This window comes from Arachis ipaensis, chromosome B10 (assembly GCF_059453495.1).
Source record: "Arachis ipaensis isolate K30076 ecotype BB chromosome B10, ASM5945349v1, whole genome shotgun sequence".
Classification (NCBI taxonomy): Eukaryota; Viridiplantae; Streptophyta; class Magnoliopsida; order Fabales; family Fabaceae; genus Arachis; species Arachis ipaensis.
Window position 1 is genome coordinate 34,811,009 of NC_142435.1, and position 9,394 is coordinate 34,820,402.

Here is a 9,394-nt window from a genome sequence, read left to right on the forward strand (position 1 = left end):
CCTGTAGAAACATGCATGGCCAAGGAACGAACAGACTTCCCTCACAGAAGAGGGGTTAGGTAAACTAGAAATAACATTCACCTTTGCTGGGTCTACAGAAATGTCATTATTAGATACCACATGTCCTAATACAATCCCTTGCTTTACCATAAAGTGGCATTTTTCGAAATTCAATACAAGGTTTGTATTAACACATCTATCTAATACTCTAGATAATCCATCTAAGCAAAGGTTAAAAGAATCACCATAAACGCTAAAATCGTCCATAAAAACTTCCATACAGTCCTCAATAAGATCAGAGAAAAGACTCATCATGCACCTTTGGAAGGTGGTTGGTGTATTGCACAAGCCAAAGGGCATTCTCTTATAAGCATAAGTCCCAAAAGGACATGTAAAAGTAGTCTTTTCCTGATCCTCAGGAGCTATATGAATCTGGAAATAACCTGTATAACCATCTAAAAAGCAATAATGTGATTTACCTGACAGGCGATCCAACATTTGATCAATGAATGGAAGTGGGAAGTGATCCTTACGAGTAGCTTGGTTGAGACGCCTGTAATTAATGTAGACTCTCCAAGCATTCGGAACTCTAGTTGCTATGAGCTCTCCATGCTCATTCTTCACGGTAGTGACTCCGGACTTCTTGGGCACCACTTGTACTGGGCTTACCCATTCACTGTTTGAAATGGGATATATGATACCTGCTTCCAATAGTCTGGTCACTTCCTTTTTGACAACTTCCAAGATGGTGGGATTCAATCTTCTTTGTGGTTGACGGACAGGTCTTGCTCTCTCTTCTAAAAATATTCTGTGCTCGCATACTTGAGGGTTAATTCCCACTATGTCTGCCAAACTCCACCCAATTGCCTTCTTATGCTTCCTCAGTACATCAAGTAACTGCTCTTCTTGTTGAGAAGTCAGTTCCCTTGCAATAATAACCGGAAGCTTCTGCTCATCCTCAAGATAAGCATATTTGAGATGTGGAGGGAGAGGTTTCAATTCTAACTTTTGATCATGGGCAGGCTCTGGATTATCTGTGGCTTGTGAAAATGGCGAAGTGCCCTCACTATCAGTTAAGAGGGTCCCCACACTTAGACCTTGTCCAGTGTGCCTCTCTTCAAACTCTTCTTTTTGAACTTCAGCCACACTTTCGTCTATGAAATCACACTGGAAGATAGAACGATCTTCTGGGGGGTTGTCAATGACTCCATTCAGATTGAAGATTACTATGCGGCCATCTATTTCAAAGGAGTATGTTCCTGAAAAAGCATCCAATTTGAATTTTGATGTTTTCAGGAATGGTCTTCCAAGTAGGATTGATGATGGCTTATCTGAATCATTATGGGGCATTTCCAAGATATAAAAATCAGTGGGAAATGTGAGCCCTTTAATGTTCACCAAAACATCTTCAGTAACTCCAGCCACTGTAATAATGCTTTTATCTGCTAACACAAAACGAGCTGCCGACCTTTTTAAGGGAGGGAGCCTTAAAACATCATATATAGACAAAGGCATTATACTGACACATGCTCCTAAATCACACATGCAATCATAAATTACTACACCACCAATAGTACAACTAACTATGCAAGGACCTGGATCACTACATTTTTCAGGTAATCCTCCCATTAAAGCAGATATAGAACTACCTAAAGGAATAGTTTCTAATTCATTAATTTTATCTTTATGGATACATAAGTCTTTTAGAAACTTTGCATATTTAGGTACTTGCTGAATAACATCAAAAAGGGGAACAGTTACCTCAACCTTTTTGAATATTTCTATCATTTTAGGATCAGGTTCCAGCTGCTTCCTGGGCTTCCTTGCAAGCTGTGGAAATGGAATGGGAGTAATATTTTCTGTGGTGCCTGCGCCTTTTTGTGCTTCTTCCTGTGGTTGAGCTATCTCTTCTTCAGCTATGTCCTGTATATCCTCTTCCTCTTCAACATCTTCGATTTCTACCACCTCTTCAGCTGAGGTGTATTCTGGTGAGCTTGGTTCCTCCTGATTCCTCTCCTGCAGTGTGGTTCCGGACCTCAGGGTGATGGCATTAATGCCTCCCTTTGGATTGGGTAATGGTTGAGAGGGGATTCCAGTGGTGCTTGAAGGTTGGTTACTGGAATTTTGTGCTGAACCAAGCTGTGTCATAAAAGCTTACAGAGTAGAGGCGAGACCATTCAGACTGGCGTTAATACTGTTCACGATGGTACTTTCCATGGCCAGTTGTCTTTTCTCAAAAGCTTGTAATAAATCTTCATTAGAAGATACAGAGGAATGAGTAAATTGAGAGGTTTGCTGCTGATTGTTCAGTGGTCCTTGGTTTTGCCTCAGGTGAGGTGCTCGGTAAGGTTGATTTTGCTGCCTGTTGTTGTTATTATTCCACCTCTGATTTCCCTGATTATCTCTGCCTCCCCTATTATTGTTGTCCCTCCAATTCTGGTTTGAATTGTCCTGCCATCCATGGTTATTATTTCCACTTTGATTGTACCCTTGGTTGGGGCGGTCATAGAAGTTGTGAGTGGATGCCACCATGTTGTCTTCTTGTTAGAGTTGCGGGCATTCATCAGTGTAATGGCTGTAATCAGCACAAATTCTGCAAATTCTTTGTGGAACTAGTTGTTGGTTTTGCTGCGGTTGAGTTTGCTGAACTTGTTGATTCAACTGCATTTGCTTCAGCAAGTTGGTCATCTCACAGATGCTTTGATTTAGAGCAGCAGTCTCTATGCCAGAAGATACTTCTGCAACGGCTTTTGAACGGCCTTGCTTCTGTCTGTGGTTCCGAGTAGATTCAGCTAAGTCATTGATCAATTGCCAAGCTTCATCAGTGGTCTTGTACTTCTTCATAGACCCATTGCTGGCACTTTCCAATGTGGTCTTATCTTGGGGTCTCATACCTTGTGTGATATAGCTGAGTAGTACGATCTTGTCAATCATGTGGTGGGGGCATGCTTCCAGAAGATTATTGAAGCGCTCCCAGTATTCAAAGAGAGTCTCATTGTCATCCTGAACAATTGTAGAGATATCCTTCCTCAGTTTATCAGTAACTTTAGATGGAAAGAATTTCTCCAGAAACTCCTTTCTGAGTGTATCCCAGTTGGATACATTTGCTATAGGTTGAGTGTAGTACCACTCTCTTGCTTTTCCCTCAAGAGAGAATGGAAAAGCTTTCAGCGGAATTGAAGTTTCATCAGTGCCATCACGCCTGACAATAGAACAGGCTGCTTGGAAATCTCTCAAGTGCTTGATAGGCTCTTGAGCAGGTAGGCCATGAAACTTGGGCATCAAATTTAGCAGTGCGGTCTTTATTTCAAAATCCATAGCTACCGCTGGATGATGCGCTAAAAACGGTTGCATTGTAAAATCAGGAGCTCCTTCCTCCTAGATGGTAACTCTTCTAGCTGCCATGTTTTCTGCACGTAAAACAACCGAATCAGTAGAACGGGTGCTGGTTTCTTCCTCAGATTCACTTTCAGATCCGCCCTCAGAGCGGGCTAACCTACGCTGTTCTCGCCTTATTCGTGAAATTGTTCTTTCAATTTCAAGATCGAATATTAGCAAGCGTGGATCAGGAAGTAAACGTGTCATTTGACGGAAGAAACATGTAGCTCATAGTAGCAAAATTAAATAAAATACAAATAAATAAATTCTAATTAATAAAATTAACACTCTATTGCAAGTCCCCGGCAACGGCGCCAAAAATTGATGGGAAGCAGAAGCTGGTGAATTAAAAATTTATTAAAATGGTTACGTTGCAAGTATAGTTCTTAACTCACCGAAAATCTGCCTATCAATTTAGAAATATGTCACAGAGAGTTTAAATTAAAATTACTCTGAGTTTTAAATCCCAGGTCGTCTCCCAACGAGTTGCAGAAAAGTGTGCTGTTTTATTAATCAGATGTTCCAAGAAGTTGAGCTAAGTAAATTGGAATTTAAATTGAGGAATTTTAAATAATATAAACAAAACCTTGACTGGGAATTGATTAGTTAGAATCTCTATCATTGATGGAGTGATTTTTAAGATTGATTTATAATTAACGGTTACTCTGTTTGGTTATCCTTTACTAGGTAAGGGAAAGTCAAACAAGTTGGAATGCCAGATCTGTTCACGAGTTACAACCCACTTAGTCCAAAGGGATTGGCGTTGGTGACAGGATAGCAATCCAACATTTAACCCAACTACAAATTTTTCCTTCAATCCTTCCAACTCAAGAGTTCCTTTTAATCAACTCCCCATCAAGTAATAAAACTACTCACGCATTGTAAATAAAGAATCCATAGCACATGAAAGGGAATTAAAAGAAGACATGATTATTGGAATTGAAATTGAATTAAAAAGAAATAATCCTTGCATTAAACAATCATAAAAGTATCTGAATGACAAAATTGAACATAACAAAGAACATGGAAGAATAAAACCAAGTTAAGCGAACAAACTAGAATGATGAAGTCTTGATGAGGAAATAACTCTTCTCAATCTTCTAATGCTAAGACCAATTGAAAATCAAAATTCTAAAAACTAGAGAGAAAAACCTAAGAGAGTGAAAAACTAGATCTCCAAACTACCGAATGAATGTGTGTGTTGTTTCTGCATATTCTCTGACTCTAGTCTGCTGTTCCGGGCTAAAAACTGGGCCGAAATAAGGTCCAAAATCGCCCCCATCGAATTCTGCAGATTATGCAGATCGCGCATGTCACGCGATCGCGTCATCCATGCGGACGCGTCGCTTGCGCTTTCCAATCCACACGGCTGCGCAAGCCATGCGGCCGCGTTACTGCGATTTGTGCTCCTTCGCGCGGTCGCGTGAGTCATGCGACCGCGTCACTTCTCGCTGGTTATCTCCTCGAATTCTTCTGTTCCTTCCATTTTTGCTAGCTTCCTCTCCAGTCTCCATCTCATTCATGCCCTATAAAGCCTGAAACACTTGACACACAGATCACGGCATCGAATGGAATAAAGGAGAATTAAAATTGAATAATTAAAGTCTCTAGGAAGCAATTTTCAAACATGTACTGAATTTAGGAAGGAAATCTAAATGCATGCTAAATTGATGAATAAGTGGGTAAGGATCATGACAAAACCACACAATTAAACACAATATAAACTATAAAATAGTGGTTTATCAGTTAGCATGGGCTTTAAATAGGTTTTTAGTAGAATTGGAGTATAAGTTATACATGGGGGCTCCAGAGTACTTATAGTGGTGCTGGGAGACCTCCCTTTGAGATAAGATTGTTATCTTATCTTATATCTTGTGGGTAAGATCATATATTTTGGCAGCCGCCCTTCGGCGGGTGGCAGTTTCTTCGTATTGGACCTCTTCGGGCCTCTTTGGTGGTCTTCCAAGCTCTTTGAAGAGAGGTCGGTGGTGGACTATCCTTTCATGAGGTCGGTCCTTTTGTCTACTGCCAATCCAACCCTGTAGCTCGGGTCCGGGTATGAACACTGGCTGAACAGATGTTTCTATATTCCCAACAGGTTGTGAATTAGCCGTCTAGGAGGTGTGTTCTCAAGCTGTAGTTCAAGCGACCTCTTTCGAGTATCACAAGAACTCATGTAGAAAACGTGTCATATTTTTGTTCCACCTAGTTTCGTTAGATTAAGCACAAAAACACACCTTAGAATTGAATCAAACATGTATTAAAATAGAAAAGTAATAATCTCAATCCATAGAAATAAACAGAGCTCCTAACCTTAACCAGGAGGTTTAGTTGCTCAAAACTTACAGAGAAAACAGGGTTCTGAAAAGTGCCGAAGGAAGAAGATCCTAAACCTAATTGATCTTCTCCTTTAAATACTAACCTAATAATAAATGCTAACCTAAAAGATATTATTTAAAAATAAATATTAAAAAGATAAAATAAGATAAAACTAATAAGTGCTAAATCCACTTTAGAGGCCCAATTGTTGTGTGACTCAGACTGCAGGCTGGCGTTCAGCACCAGGATTGGGCGTTAAATGCCAGAGAGGGGAAGGCACGTTTGATCTCTTGCCCCCTTGCTGGTGTTGAACGCTAGGTGGGCATTCAACACCCAGGGAAGAGCTGACAACATTTTCCTTTCTTGCTCCAGGTTTCTCCAAACTACTCCGAATTTTACCTAAAACCATAAAAACACAAGAAAAACTCAAAGTAGCATCCAAAGGTAGCTTTTGCACTAAAATAAAGTAAAAGTAATTAAAATCTAACTAAAAAAAATATAAAAGTGACTAGGAAAGGGTATAAGATGCTCACGCATCACAACACCAAACTTAAATTGTTGCTTGTCCTCAAGCAACCAAAATAATATAGGACCAAGAAGAGATAATGCTTAAGACTTTGAGTTTGTCAACGAAGCTCAGGTCTAGTTACTGAATGGGGCTTATGACACTCTCTTTCTGAATAGTTTTAGCATCTCGCTATCCATTGAAGCTCATAAATATTGGTGTCATTTAGAACTAGAACTCTGATGATATTATTGATTCTCTTCTTTAGGCTCTTGTTGATTCTTGAACACAACTTTTATTTTCTTTTGGTGCTTTGCACCTTTGAGCCTAGTCGTGACTTTAAGTGTTTTGTCTTCAAGCTTAACTTGATACAAGAACACCACAAGCACTTAACTATGGGAACTCTTTGAGTTCTAATTTTTCTTTTTACTTCTCCCAGACAGTGGGGCTCAGAAACTTAGGCATACTCTGTAACAGCATTGGGTTATGACTTTAAGTGTTCAATCTCAAGGTTTACTTGACACTTTCACACCACAAGCATATGGTTAGGAAAAACCACTCTTTTGAGCTTTAGATCAATTTTGACCCTCCTAACCATTGATTCTTAAAGTCTTGAACCTTTTTCTTTTGATTTTTCTTTTTTTTTTCAATTTTTTTTGCTGTTTCTTTTGCTTCAAGAATCAATATTTTTCTTATTTCAGAGAATCAATAATATTTCTTTAAATTCCTGTTCCTCAAGAACCAATATACTCAACTTCAATATCAAATGTGCACAGTTGATTCATACATTCAGAAAATAGAGATAAGGCCACCACATCAAAGTAAATAGAGTAACTCATAATATAACTCAAGATCTTATGCATTTTACTACTTCTTTTTCAATAGATTTTTCTTTTCAAGCTTGATGCAGAATACATAAGACATCTTAGAAAATGAAAAAAATAAACTACTACTAGAAAGCAAAGAAATTCTAAGAGTGATCATGCAACTAAAATAGAAAACAAATAACGTAATGAAATACTAGGAAAATAGGGAAAAGATAAAGGTAGGGAGAATGAAACTAGACCACCTCAGTGATGGCGGCTACTACTCCCTCCGGGGAATCCTCTGGAGCGTTTGAGCTCCTCAATGTCACGCCCCTGCCTCCTCTACTCCTCCATCATCCTTCTTTGATCTTCCATCATCTGATGGAGGAGAGCAAACTGATCCTGATGCTTCAGCCTCAACTGATCAACTGATAATGTCGGTTTCCCTAAAGATGTGGTCAACTGATCCCAGTAGTCATAGGGAGGGAAGTACATCCCTTAAGGCATCTCTAGAATACCCTGTGGAGATACTGGAACTGGCTCTTGCTGTGGTCCTTGCACGGGCTCCCTTGCACTCTCCATACCCTTCTTCGTGATTCGCCTCTCCTTGTCAATTAGGGTATCTCCCTCTATGTGAGCTCTAAATGCTGCACATAAGCAGTGAATGAGATGAGGTAATGCCAGCCTCGCAGTAGTGAAGGGCTTGTTCGCTATTCTATACAACTCCGGAGGGATCACCTCATGTACCTCCACCTCATTGCCGAGCATAATGTAGTGAATTATCACTGCTCGCTTGATTGTATCCTAAGAGTGGTTACTTGTACAGATGATAGAGCATAGGATAAACTCCAACCATCCTCTAGCTACTAGCCTAAGGTCAAGCCTACCCAGCTGGTAAGGCTGACCTTGAGCATCCCTCCTCCACTAAGCTCCAGGTACATAGATGTCAGCAAGAACTTGATCCAACCTTTGGTCAGTGTTGACCCTTCGAGTGTATGAATGAGGGTCATCTCGTGACTCTGGCAACTGTAGCGCCACCTTCACACTCTCAGGGATAAAATCCATAATGTGCCCTCTGACCATGGTGTGCCAATTCTTTGGCTCCGGGTTCACGCTTGTATCATGCGTCTTTGTGACCCAGGGATTGGCATAGAATTCCTGCACCATCAATACTCCAACCTCTGCTACCGGGTTGGCCAGAATTTTCCAACCCCATCTCAGAATCTGATATAGGATCTCCGAGTACTCATCGTCCTTCAGCTTGAAGGGGACCTCGGGAATCACCTTCTTTTTCCTTACCACGTCATAAAAATGGTTGGTGCACGAAATTGAACTTTGCAAGTTTCGCACAGATGAACCGACAAGTGCACCGGGTCGTCCACATAATACCTCAAGTGAGTGAGGGTCAAATCCCACGGAGATTCTTGGATTGAGCAAGCAATGGCTATCTTGTAGATCTTAGTCAGGCGATTAGAAAAGATGGTTATTTGTTTGAAAAGATAAATAAAATAATAAAGAACGAAATACCAGGTTGGTGTAAAAATAGTGATAGAGATTCAGTTAAGACTTTAGAGATGCGTATTCTTTCTGGATTAACTTTTCTTACTGTCTACTTCAACAACGAATGATTCCTTCAATGGCAGTTGTACGTGATTAATTCATATCCTCTCATCAAGCTAATCTCTTCTAAACCATAATAGTCCACCATATCCGAGCAACTCATATCCTCTCATCAAGTTAACTCATGCCTTCCCACTATGGCCGAAGGTGAAGCCCTAAGCAATCCATTCCCCTTCGCGATCTTACTCAAAACGTCACAAATAAGGTCAGATCTTCTGGATCAGGGAATGCTGCTTCTCTGACTCTAGCCTTAACGCCACAGAGACCTCAGTAACCCATGGTCAACGGAATTTTATGTCACATATCCAAAGTTACCTAGGTACACTCTTGGAATCTGCAATGCAATCTCTAGCTTTAGCTCAATGCTATCCGGGTCAGGACTCGTATGAAACCCAAATAGAACAAGGATAAATGTCACGGTTCATCCTCAATTCATGAGTTGAAGAACGAGAATGCATAAGAGAATAGAATCAAATATATTGAAATAGAAACAGTAATATTATTAATCCATGAGAATCAGCAGAGCTCCTAACCCTAACTTAGGAGGTTTAGTTGCTTATAACTTACAGAAAGTAATAGTAAAACGTGCAAAGAGGCAAAGATCCCTAACAGTGGTGATCTTTGTTCTATATATAATAACCTAATAACTAAGGAGTACAAAAGTATGATAGACTAGACCAAAGGTGCGAAAGTCCACTCTTGGGCCCACTTTGGTTGAGTACTTGGGCTGAGCTCGGCATCTAATCATGAGGGATGAGCATTGAAC

The 9,394-nt window shown here is 40.2% G+C and overlaps 1 non-coding gene across 1 annotated transcript; it reads left to right on the forward strand.

Annotated features, from left to right (window-relative positions):
- The first annotated feature begins 2,928 nt into the window (after positions 1–2,928).
- Positions 2,929–3,036, forward strand: LOC148579663 (small nucleolar RNA R71). The gene has a single exon (XR_015896629.1). It is a non-coding gene; the product is annotated as a small nucleolar RNA R71 (small nucleolar RNA).
- The last annotated feature ends 6,358 nt before the right edge of the window (positions 3,037–9,394 follow it).